This window comes from Bufo bufo, chromosome 7 (assembly GCF_905171765.1).
Source record: "Bufo bufo chromosome 7, aBufBuf1.1, whole genome shotgun sequence".
NCBI lineage: Eukaryota > Metazoa > Chordata > Amphibia > Anura > Bufonidae > Bufo > Bufo bufo.
The window spans coordinates 193639836-193653661 of NC_053395.1; positions in this window are offsets into that span (position 1 = coordinate 193639836).

Here is a 13826-nt window from a genome sequence, read left to right on the forward strand (position 1 = left end):
CTAACTATTTAGTGCAGGTTGCGCTAAAAATATATATTGCTGCCAGATACAACTATAGTCCTTAAAAGGACTTTTGGGTCTCTATTACAATTCCACGCAATTTAGCGCAGGTTGCGCTAATAATTATATTGCTGCCAGATACAACAATAGTCCTTAAAAGGACTTTTGGGTCTCTAACAAGTTTTTTCAATAAAAATATTAGTATTTCACTCCCTACACTATCTGTCCTTTCTTCAGCACAACTCTCCCTGACTAATACTGAGCTGAACATGTGTCATCGGGTGCTATATAGCATCTGATAACGCATTCCGGCCAGCCAGTCACTGTAATGCCAGCAGCCAACAAACGTGCGGGGAGGAGATGCTCGCCCAACACTATTGCTGGTCCTTTTTTGCAACCCGCTTTTAAAATTTTTATATTATCTCCACTAGGGTTAGTCCCTAAGAAAGAAGCTAACAGTTACCGACTCATCACTTGTCATACCCAAAAGACAACTCAGTAAATGATTTAATCGATAAAAAATTGACATCAGTACACTATGCATCCTTTGATCAAGCATTAACACTACTTAAAAAAGCAGGAAGGAATGCATTGATGGCAAAAACGGATATAAAATCTACCTTCAGATTATTGCCTATTAACCCAGTGTGGTATAATTCTTTGTGCTTTCAAATTGAAGGAAAATGTTATTATGATAAAGCATTTTCCATGGGTTTTTCCCTATCCTGTTTCTACTTTGAGGCATTTTCAGCATTCTTACAATGGATGCTAGAAAGTCATTCAAGCGGAGCTTACACAATCCATTACTTAGACGATTTTTTTTATGAATTATTAAGGAAAAAACCAATGATTGTATGAATTTGTTAAACACCTTTAGAAATATTGCTGAGTTTTTCCAAATTCCTTTAGCAGAATAAAATACGGTATAACTAACAAAGGATACCATAATTTTGGGTATCTCCATAAATACAGAAAAAATGGAATTCAAATGACTGGAAGAAAAAATATCGTCCTTGAGAATTTTATTAAACAATTTGTTAACATCCAAGAAAACTACATTAAACGTTTACAATCAGCATTAGGTTCTTTAAATTTCATAACTAGAGTTATACCAATGGGGAGAGTCTTTTCTAGACGTATGTATTCTGCCACAGTGGGGAAAAGCAGCCCATTTGATCACATTCAGCTTACAAAACAAATAAAAGATGATATTCAAATCTGGCTTTGTTTCCAGGAAGATTACAATGGTAGAACTATGTGGCAGCAAGAATTTATAGATTCTGATTCACTACAGTTATTCACTGATGCTGCAGCTTCAGTGGGTTATGGAGCAAATTTTATGAACCAATGGTCCGCAGATACATGGCCAAAAAATTGGCTAGATGAACCATTCATAAAAAAACATCAATTTCTTAGAACTTTTTCCAGTATTGGTAGCTTTAACTATTTGGCATGAAAATTTCAAAAACAAACGGATTTTACTATTCTCAGACAACAAGGGTGTGTTTTTTTTCCATAAATTGCTTATCCGCCAAATCAAAAGTAGTAGTCAATAGTGTTGGGCGTGAATATTCGAATAGCGAATATTAATCGTGAATATCGGCACTTCGAGAATTCGCAAATATTTAGAATATATTGATATACCGTATATTCGTAATTTCGAATATTCTAGATTTTTTTTCATCAGTAACCTCCCTTCTTGCTTGTGGGCCAATGAGAAGGCTGGAATGTCTTTGTCTGAGCTTAGCAACATCCCTAGCAACCAATAGAAAAGTTGCCTACCTTTTACTATATAAGAACCTCCCCAGCAGACATTTTCTACAGTTTATTGCAGTTATGAAAGAGAGAGCAGTGTCATTGCTGTGCTCTGTGCTTTCTTGTGTCATTACATTAGATAGTTAGTTAGCTTTTATATATATATATATATATATATATATATATATATACAGTACAGACCAAAAGTTTGGACACACCTTCTCATTCAAAGAGTTTTCTTTATTTTCATGACTATGAAAATTGTAGATTCACACTGAAGGCATCAAAACTATGAATTAACACATGTGGAATTATATACATAACAAACAAGTGTGAAACAACTGAAAATATGTCATATTCTAGGTTCTTCAAAGTAGCCACCTTTTGCTTTGATTACTGCTTTGCACACTCTTGGCATTCTCTTGATGAGCTTCAAGAGGTAGTCCCCTGAAATGGTTTTCACTTCACAGGTGTGCCCTGTCAGGTTTAATAAGTGGGATTTCTTGCCTTATAAATGGGGTTGGGACCTTCAGATGGATACACAGCTGATAGTCCTACTGAATAGACTGTTAGAATTTGTATTATGGCAAGAAAAAAGCAGCCAAGTAAAGAAAAACGAGTGGCCATCATTACTTTAAGAAATGAAGGTCAGTCAGTCAGCCGAAAAATTGGGAAAACTTTGAAAGTAAGGGCTATTTGACCATGAAGAAGAGTGATGGGGTGCTGCGCTAGATGACCTGGCCTCCACAGTCACCGGACCTGAACCCAATCGAGATGGTTTGGGGTGAGCTGGACCGCAGAGTGAAGGCAAAAGGGCCAACAAGTGCTAAGCATCTCTGGGAACTCCTTCAAGACTGTTGGAAGACCATTTCAGGGAACTACCTCTTGAAGCTCATCAAGAGAATGCCTAAAGTGTGCAAAGCAGTAATCAAAGCAAAAGGTGGCTACTTTGAAGAACCTAGAATATGACTTATTTTCAGTTGTTTCACACTTGTTTGCTATGTATATAATTCCACATGTGTTAATTCATAGTTTTGATGCCTTCATAGTCATGAAAATAAAGAAAACTCTTTGAATGAGAAGGTGTGTCCAAACTTTTGGTCTGTACTGTACATAACAAACAAGTGTGAAACAACTGAAAATATGACATATTCTAGGTTCTTCAAAGTAGCCACCTTTTGCTTTGATTACTGCTTTGCACACTCTTGACATTCTCTTGATAAGCTTCAAGAGGTAGTCCCCTGAAATGGTTTTCACTTCACAGGTGTGCCTTGTCAGGTTTAATAAGTGTGATTTCTTGCCTTATAAATGGGGTTGGGACCATCAGTTGCGTTGAGGAGAAGTCAGGTGGATACACAGCTGATAGTCCTACTGAATAGACTGTTAGGATTTGTATTATGGCAAGAAAAAAGCAGCTAAGTAAAGAAAAACGAGTGGCCATCATTACTTTAAGAAATGAAGGTCAGTCAGTCAGCCGAAAAATTGGGAAAACTTTGAAAGTAAGGGCTATTTGACCATGAAGGAGAGTGATGGGGTGCTGCGCCAGATGACCTGGCCTCCACAGTCACCGGACCTGAACCCAATCGAGATGGTTTGGGGTGAGCTGGACTGCAGAGTGAAGGCAAAAGGGCCAACAAGTGCTAAGCATCTCTGGGAACTCCTTCAAGACTGTTGGAAGACCATTTCAGGGGACTACCTCTTGAAGCTCATCAAGAGAATGCCAAGAGTGTGCAAAGCAGTAATCAAAGCAAAAGGTGGCTACTTTGAAGAACCTAGAATATGACATATTTTCAGTTGTTTCACACTTGTTTGTTATGTATATAATTCCACATGTGTTAATTCATAGTTTTGATGCCTTCATAGTCATGAAAATAAAGAAAACTCTTTGAATGAGAAGGTGTGTCCAAACTTTTGGTCTGTACTGTATATATATATAAATATATATATATATATATATATATATATATATATATATATAATACAGATAGTTAGTGGGAGATAATCAGTGTAGGTTAGATAGTGATATAGTGTAACTGATAGGTTCTGCTGTCCGTACATACATGCTACATACATAGTGCTGTATGTATGTATGTACATATGTATGTATGTATGTATGATACATAACCGCATGGAATTATTGGAGAACATATTGTTCTGCCAATAATTTCATTATATGGGATGGCAACAATTTACATGTCATCCTATTAATTTTTAATCTTATAAAAAAGGGCCATAAAGGTGACTTCAAAAAATCCTATCGGGCATTTGCTTTTTCACGTCTAACAATTTATTAAAACAGCAAATTAAAGGTTTAAAAAGAAAAATTCTATCAAGAGCAGAACTAAACCATGCGCCGGCGGGATATCGGCCAGTACACTGGATGACGTAAGAGGCTTACAGGGCGGGCCAAGCAACAGGCTGGGGAAGGGATATGTGAGAAGAAGGAAGAGCGACCTGAGCACTTACAGCCCGAACGCCGCCCCTGGGCACTTGAAAGCCCTCATTTACATATGAATAAAACTCAGTTTTTGCCCCTGGTGAACATCCAAACAAAAAGACAAAGGTACCGTTTGACTGATCTATAGTTATGCTACAGCGCTATGTAGGTGGTCTATAAGGGCAAATTGTGGTGACAGACTCCCTTTAAAGAAAGTACCATAAAGAAATTAGGTAAATTGAATTCAAGCAGGTATAAAATGTACATTAGACCTGAATTGCTGTTATAATCTTTTCCAGAACAGAAGATTATTTGGATACTCGGAGATGATCTTGTTTCTTAAAGCATCTATTAAATTTAAATCTGAGAATTTAGGCTTAGGTAACAAGGTATCCATTTATTGGAGAGGGATAAATGATCTACGAATAAAAAACATTTAATCTGTATGTATATCGGTCAATAAATTGTGGCCAGATCCTAATATGATAATTTTTCACATTGGATCATCTGACATGGTTAGGATTCGTACTCATGATTTAATAAGAGAATTCACTTACACTATTTCAGAAATTCATAATCAATTCCCAATAATCCAAAATCCCAATTTCAGAAATAGTACCCAGATGGGAATGGAGCTCAAATAAATTGTACTTTATGGAAAAAATATGAATTCGAATAAACAAAAGAATGGAGAAATTTATGGCTGGTATTCAAGAAATGTCTTATAGACACATGACGTTAGAAGGCTTTATTGAAGGATTATACAATCGCTCAAAACAATCATTATCGGATATTGGTTTTAACATATTCAATTTTGGTTTACAGAATTTTATCGAAATCGGCTGCGGTGCTGTTTAGCCATTTAGCTTCGCTCTATGGTGGTTGGGGTAATAGTCACTCGCTGAGTGGACTAGTTGGATATTATTTATTCAGTATTTATTTATGTTGGTATTTAATAATATGGTTTAATGAAATATAATTATTAGGTAACATTAAGCACTGTGGTCAATTATATTCCAACAATAAAAACATATTTAATGATAAGTGTGGTTAATTATTTAGCGTTTCATATTTATGTTGGATACAAGATTGGGGTCTATGACAACATGCAGTGGAGATGGAGGCAGGGAGTCCCTCCGAGTCACTTGCACAAATGGCCCGATGCATGCTCACTTGCTTGCGTGGTTACCCTAAGAAGAACTCACCTGTCCACCCAAAATGTGGAAAGACTGACCTTTTGTCAAGATGAATCAGGCGTGGATCAGCTAGGATTTCCACCCATAAATGCCTGATGCATCAGACTAGATCATCCATGGTGCCACACCAACACTTTGACAAAAGAGACCGGTTTCTTCTGGCTACCTGCCTCAGCTACTATTCTGATGCTGCCACCCACCTGATGCCACACATCTGATGCCAAGTGCTCCTTTTTTCACCCACCATCTTCAGCTGGTACTGGTATTGCCACCCACCTCCCCACTCTGTCACCTTGCCACTCTGTGGCCTCCTGATGATGCTGCTGCCACCTCCACACTCTGTCATTGTGCCACCCTGTAGCCTCCTCCTGATGCTGATGCTGCCACCTCCAGACCCTGTCATTGTGCCACCCTGTGGCCTCCTCTTGATGCTGCTTCTGCCGCCACCTCCACATTCTGTAATTGTGCCACTCTGTGGCCTCCTGATGCTTCTGCCGCCACCTCCACATTCTGTCATTGTGCCACTCTGTGGCCTCATGATGATGCTTCTGCCACCTCCACACTATGTCACCTTGCCACTCTGTGGCCTACTAATGATGTTGCTGCCACCTCCACACTCTGTCATTGTGCCACCCTGTAGCCTCCTCCTGATGCTGATGCTGCCACCTCCACACCCTGTCATTGTGCCACCCTGTGACCTCCTCTTGATGCTGTATCTGCCGCCACCTCCACATTCTGTCATTGTGCCACTCTGTGGCCTCCTGATGCTGCTGCTGCCACCTCCACACTGTCATTGTACCACCCTGTGGCCTCCTGATTACGCTGCTGCCTCCACCTCCACACTGTCATTGAGCCACTCTCTGGCCTCCTCATGATGATGCTGGCACATCCACACTCTGTCATTGTGCAACTCTGTGGCCTCCTGATGCTGCTGCCACCTTCACACTGTCATTGTGTCACCCTGTGGCCTCCTCCTGATGCTGCTGCTGCCACCTCCACACTGTCATTGTGCCACTCTCTGGCCTCCTCATGATGATGCTGGCACATCCACACTCTGTCATTGTGCAACTCTGTGGCCTCCTGATGCTGCTGCCACCTTCACACTGTCATTGTGTCACCCTGTGGCCTCCTCCTGATGCTGCTGCCGCCACCTCCACACTCTGTCATTGTGCCACTCTATGGCCTCCTGATGCTGCTGCTGCCACCTCCACACTGTCATTGTGCCACTCTTTGGCCTCCTCCTGATGCTGCTGCCACCTGCAGACTCTGTCATTGGGTCACTCTGTGGTCTCCTCAAGCTGCTTCCACCTCACTACTATGTCATAGGGCCACTCTGTGGACTTCTCATGCTTTTCACACCCTCCCCACTTTATGGCTGGGTCACTATTTTGCCTTTCGGCCTGGCTGACATCATCATTTATTTGACCCTTCTGATCTGTCATAAGGAAGAAAAAATGAGACGCACAACAGATCATGTCTGTGTAACAGCTGTAAGGCCTGCATGACATGGTCCCTATTTTGCATCAGAATTGGCTTATGATTTGGTAGCCAAAAGCAGGAGTGGGTACAAAACACAGAAGACTTGCAAATATTCCATTCACATGTCATCTCTGTTTTGGATCCACTCCTGTTTTTTTTTTTTTGCATTAGCAATTCCGTTTTTTGGGGTTTATTGTCCTGACGGATCAAAGGAAGGGCAAAATAATCAGTGACGTCAACACAAACTTACTGCTGACACCCTCTCCACTCTTGGATACGTAGAACTACAGGTAACAGCACTCTGCTAGTCAATTGCGCAAAGATATAAGCAAACACTAAAAGAATAAATGCTTGGGGGTCATACTTACTGCAAATGCAGCTAGAAGCTTTTTGCGAATATAATTGATCAAAAATATTTCGGGCCCATCTACCGGTCGTCAAGGTCGCTTCTAATCAGATGGGTCCTACTCTGACATGCCTCTCCTGGGCTTACAGCCTACAATCTGGGCAAAGTAGTACCAAGCTGCATCCTACACATGCCTCTCCCAGGTTGTGAGCCTGCAGTATGGGCTGGGTAGAATACAGCTGTACAAGCTATCTAATTAAAAGCACATGGTAAATGGGCTGGTGGTGCACGGTTCAATCTCACCACCAGGGGGAGCCACTCCCCTAGTGGCAGTGACAATGGGGAAAAAATAAACGAACCAGCACCTCCACAATAAGTGAATATAAGAACGCAGGTGCACGCTACCTTGGCTAAAACACACTTGGATACGTAGAACTACAGGTAACAGCACTCTGCTAGTCAATTGCGCAAAGATATAAGCAAACACTAAAAGAATAAATGCTTGGGGGTCATACTTACTGCAAATGCAGCTAGAAGCTTTTTGCGAATATAATTGATCAAAAATATTTCGGGCCCATCTACCGGTCGTCAAGGTCGCTTCTAATCAGATGGGTCCTACTCTGACATGCCTCTCCTGGGCTTACAGCCTACAATCTGGGCAAAGTAGTACCAAGCTGCATCCTACACATGCCTCTCCCAGGTTGTGAGCCTGCAGTATGGGCTGGGTAGAATACAGCTGTACAAGCTATCTAATTAAAAGCACATGGTAAATGGGCTGGTGGTGCACGGTTCAATCTCACCACCAGGGGGAGCCACTCCCCTAGTGGCAGTGACAATGGGGAAAAAATAAACGAACCAGATTGTAGGCTGTAAGCCCAGGAGAGGCATGTCAGAGTAGGACCCATCTGATTAGAAGCGACCTTGACGACCGGTAGATGGGCCCGAAATATTTTTGATCAATTATATTCGCAAAAAGCTTCTAGCTGCATTTGCAGTAAGTATGACCCCCAAGCATTTATTCTTTTAGTGTTTGCTTATATCTTTGCGCAATTGACTAGCAGAGTGCTGTTACCTGTAGTTCTACGTATCCAAGTGTGTTTTAGCCAAGGTAGCGTGCACCTGCGTTCTTATATTCACTTATTGTGGAGGTGCTGGTTCGTTTATTTTTTACCCTCTCCACTCTGTCAGGGGGCTCTACTTGTATAAGCGTTTAATACAGGGATGGCCAACCTGAAGCTCTCCAGCTGTTGCAAAACTACAACTCCCAGAATGCCCAGACTACCTACTCTGCTGCTATCAGCCTACAGCAGGGCATGGTGGGTGTTGTAGTTTTACAACAGCTGGAGATCCACAGGTTAGCCATGCCTGTTTTAATAGAACAGGTTTTGTAGGAATCTATGTGGAATCCGCTGCCGACGGCGTAACAGGAGTGCGCTTCTACTTGACGCTAACTTTGACCTGTAAGAGTTCACACTTGAGTTATTTGGTCAGTTTTGGCCCCGTAACAAGTGAAGTGTGCAGTGATTCTAATAGCGACGCCTGTCATCTGCATGTCATACTGACTCACAGTAATGTTTCACTATTACAGCAGACTCCCTATGCGTGTTACTGCAAGGCACAGTGTTCTACACCACTATAAAGGCTCTCTGCAGCCAGGAAATAACCGTTTTTTTGCACGATTCGCCGCAAATAAATTCGGATTAAACCAAATTTTTTCACAAAATTCGTCAAACCAGCCGAATGGAATTTTTTAGAAATTCTCTCATCCCTAGTTAAGAATTGAGGATGAAAGGGGGGGCCGTTTCAATTTTCGCATCAGGCAGCAGAATGGCCCCCTGGGTGCAGCTCAGTCCCATTCAAGTGATTAGTCCTCAGCTGCAATACCAAGCATAGCCATTATACAATATACAGCGCTGTGCTTTGTACCCCGCGAGGAGGCTGGCTATGTAAACAGCTGATTGGTGGGGGCGCCGGGTGTTGGACACCCTGATACTGAGGACAGATCATCAGCATTAAACACTTGGAAAATCCCTTTAATCAGACACGGCTCTGAAAAAGCAGTTTGTTCAAAGTTCATACAAGGCATGATTACCACTGGGCGCACATCACAGGAAAATCCATTCATTTTATTATTTAAAAGACAAGAACTTGCGGATTGATTTTCTAGAGAACACACTGTAATTGAATGATGGTCATTTTCAGTGGTCATTTCGTCCGAGCCTAATATCATCTGTCCATCAGCAACCAAATGTTCCTGGAAATGACTGTCCAGTGCTGGAAACCATGTATAATATGCCTCTGTCTGGGGATCCATCACTCTTATCTGTCAAACTGACACAGAAACAGACACATGCGATGTCGCCTGAAGAAAACCGCTATATACTATCCCCCCAGATGTAGCAGAGCTGAGTTATTGGTACAACTCATTAATACTGCAATGTCTTGGTTTTCCATAGCCCTGCAGTAATGCACACAGAGCCTTTCCAAGACTATTGTGTTCAGCAGTTTCTGGAACACCAGGTGACGGTCAGAATGACCACTATGATAGTGTCTGCAGAGCTTGTCAGCTTTCCTAAAGGGGTTTTTCTGGAGTGCAATATTGATGACCTATCTCAGCATTAATGAGGGTCCAGCTTCTAGCCTCCCTGTCAATCAGCTGTTTGAAAAGGCCACAGTGCTCAGAGGAGCCTTCTCATACCAAGTACAGCGCCATCAATTGTATAGTGGTTGTGCTTGGTATTGCAGCCCAGGCCTCTTGACTTGAATAGAACTGAAATGCAACTAGGCCATATGACCAATGAACGTGACATTACTGGTCCTAGAAAGAGGCCGGAGCACTCACTGGAGCACTACGGCCTCTTCAAACTGCTGAGAGTTGGACCCCCACCAATCAGATACAGATGACCTACAGTATCCTGAGAATTGGTCATTTTACTCCAGGAAAACCCTTTAAAGCTATCTGCTGTTTGTTTGTTTTTATTTCTCTTTCCACCTCCAGGTGGTCACACGTGCTCAGTTCCATTCTTCAACTACCTCCTGTGCTGTAATAGGAAGGGAGCTGCAGCAGAAAGGATACGCTCCCTGATATGCAGCAGAAAGGACATGTTCCCTAAGCTGTAGCAGAAAGGACACACCCTTGGGCTGCCAGCTTGATATAAATCTAGCAAACCATTTGGAGCAATGCATGGGGAAGCTCTGGATCTGTGTGAGGTACAAGGCTGGTCCTAGCCTTGTTAGAAGGAGACTGCATCTGACTAAATTAGAATATCATCAAAAAGTTCATTTATTTAAATAATTCTATTTAAAAAGTGAATGTCATATATCATATACTGTAGATTCATTACGCACAGAGTGATCTACTTCAAGCGTTTATTTCTGTTAATGTTGATGATTATGGCTTACAGCTAATGAAAACTCAAATGTCTGGATCTCAGAAAATGGGAATATTATAAATAATTTTAAAATGATTTGTAATACAGAAATGTTGGCCTACTGAAAAGTATGTACAGTACATGCACTCAGTGCTTGGTCGGGGCTCCTTTTGCATGAATTACTGCATCAATGCAGCGTGGTATGGAGACGATTAGCCTGTGGCACTGCTGAGATGTTATGGAAGCCCAGGCTCCAGCTCGTCTGTATTGTTGGGTCTGGTGTGTCTCATCTTTCTCTTGACAATACCCCGTAGATTCTCTAAGTCAGGCAAGTTTGCTGGCTAATCAAGTACAGTGATACTGTGGTTATTAAACTTGGTATTGGTACTTTTGTCAGTGCGGGCAGGTGCCAAGTCCTGCTGGAAAATGAAATCAGCATCTCCATAAAGCTTGTTAGCAGAGGGAATGCTCTAAAAATTCATGGTAGACGGCTGGGCTGACTTTGGACTTGATATAACAAAGTGGACCAACACCAGCACACAGGGCCGTCTTTAATATTGATTGGACCCTGTGCAAGAATTTACTTGGGCCCCCTGGATCCCGCCTTTCCACACCTTAAAAAAAAGCGAAAATCTTATACTCACCTGTGTCCTTTCACTGGCGCTCACTAGCTGCTGGTACGGCGAGGGATGGTGCAACGCAGACGCGCACACCTTACCGCGTCCTGGCACAGGCGGGCGTGATGACATCATCACGCCTGCCTGCGCTGGGATTTCACTACCAAATAGACCTCAGGCCTGTAGCCTATGACAAGTCTTGTCGCCATCTGCAAATTTTAAGGCGCATTGGCGAACATTTTGGTCGCCATCTGGAGCGCTGTATTGCATCAGTGACATGAACACTCTCCACATAGAATGTTATATTACATCAGTGACATCACCGCTCTCCACATATAAGTGATATTTTACATCAGTGACATCACCGCTGTCCACATATATGTGATGGGCGGTGATGTCACTGATGTAATATATTACTTACCGGTATATGTGGACAGCAGTGATGTCACTGATATAATATATTACTTATGTGTGGAGAGTGGTGATGTCACTGATGTAATAGATCACTTATAAGTAATATATTACATCTGTGACATCACCGCTCTCTACATATAAGAGGCATATTACATCAGTGACGTCATCCCTTGGCGCTGGGGTGCGCGGCCAGGGCCGGCCTTAGGTGTTCAGGCGCCCTGTGTGAGCTAACCTTGTGGTAGTGTTACCTGCAGTCCTATGTAAAACCACAGATAACACTAGTGCTAAATAATGTAGTAGTGTTACCTGCAGTCCTATGTAAAACCACAGATAACACTAGTGTAGATCATGTGGAAGTGTTACCTTCGTCCTTAGTGTGCCTCCCTGTGTCTATCGCACGGACTCCATGCTGGCGCTGCCTCCTCTTCCATCTTCTTTCTCTTGCCCCGCATAGAACGTTCTGAAGCAGCTGCGTCAAGACATAGGAACACTGTGGGCATGGTGATACACACAGGGAGAGACACACACAAAGGGACAGGGACACACACAGGGACGGACACACACACACACACAAAGGGACAGACACACACACAAAGGGACAGACACACACACACACAAAGGGACAGACACACACACACACACACAAAGGGACAGACACACACACACACACACAAAGGGACAGACACACACACACACACACAAAGGGACAGACACACACAGGGACAGACAGACACACACACACACAGGGACAGACACACACACACACACACACACAAAGGGACAGACACACACACACACACACACAAAGGGACAGACACACACACACACACAAAGGGACAGACACACACACACACACACACACACAAAGGGACAGACACACACACACACAAAGGGACAGACACACACACACACAAAGGGACAGACACACACACACACACAAAGGGACAGACACACACACACAAAGGGACAGACACACACACACACACACAAAGGGACAGACACACACACACACAAAGGGACAGACACACACACACACACACAAAGGGACAGACACACACACACACACACACACAAAGGGACAGACACACACACACACAAAGGGACAGACACAGACACACAGACACACACACACACAAAGGGACAGACACACACACACAGGGACAGACAGACACACACACACACACACAGACACACACACACACACACACAAAGGGACAGACACACACACACACACACACACACAAAGGGACAGACACACACACACACACACACACACAAAGGGACAGACACACACACACACAAAGGGACAGACACACACACACACACAAAGGGACAGACACACACACACACACAAAGGGACAGACACACACACACAAAGGGACAGACACACACACACACACACAAAGGGACAGACACACACACACACACACACACAAAGGGACAGACACACACACACACAAAGGGACAGACACAGACACACAGACACACAGACACACACAACAGGATTACCACTGACTTGTATGTCAAAAAAAACTGACAGAAATAGCCTGCTGTCATTCCACAGTAATCACCCCTCAACTGTAAAAAAATCATTGCCATAATCGCAGTTTAAAAGGGTGGCCAACATCGTAATGGATCGGGACACACGTGATCTTAGGATACAGGAAATGACCCAGAAATTTGTGGATAGAGGTTATCCCCCCCATCTGTTACATGAACAGAGAGATAAGATAGAAAGTCCCATAGAACCACAAAAGAAGATAGATAAAGGACAGAGAATACCACTAATTGTTAAATATCACCCCTGGATGGATCGCGTTAAGGCGGTTATTAATAAACATTGGAACATCTTACAAAAATCATATCCCACAATTCAGGAGTTCAGGGAATTACCCATGATGTGCTACAAGCGTAACAAAAACATCAGAGATATGATTATTCGGGCGGACATAGGAAGTGACAGGACACTCCTGCGACAGCTCACTCTCTCTACAGTTAAGAAGGGAACATTTCCCTGTCTTAACTGTGTTCACTGTTCAAGTGTTAAGGCTGGCAGCCTGGATTTGTGGGAGGGGCCGGTACCTGTCTTAAGCAGTCTGGCTCTCCCAGGCAGCACGTCGGCATTCGGACGTCTGCTACTTCCGGGTGTGACGTCATCAGCAAGCGTCCTGCACGAGTCGGATCTCAGAGAAGCCGGGTGTACCTTTCCCT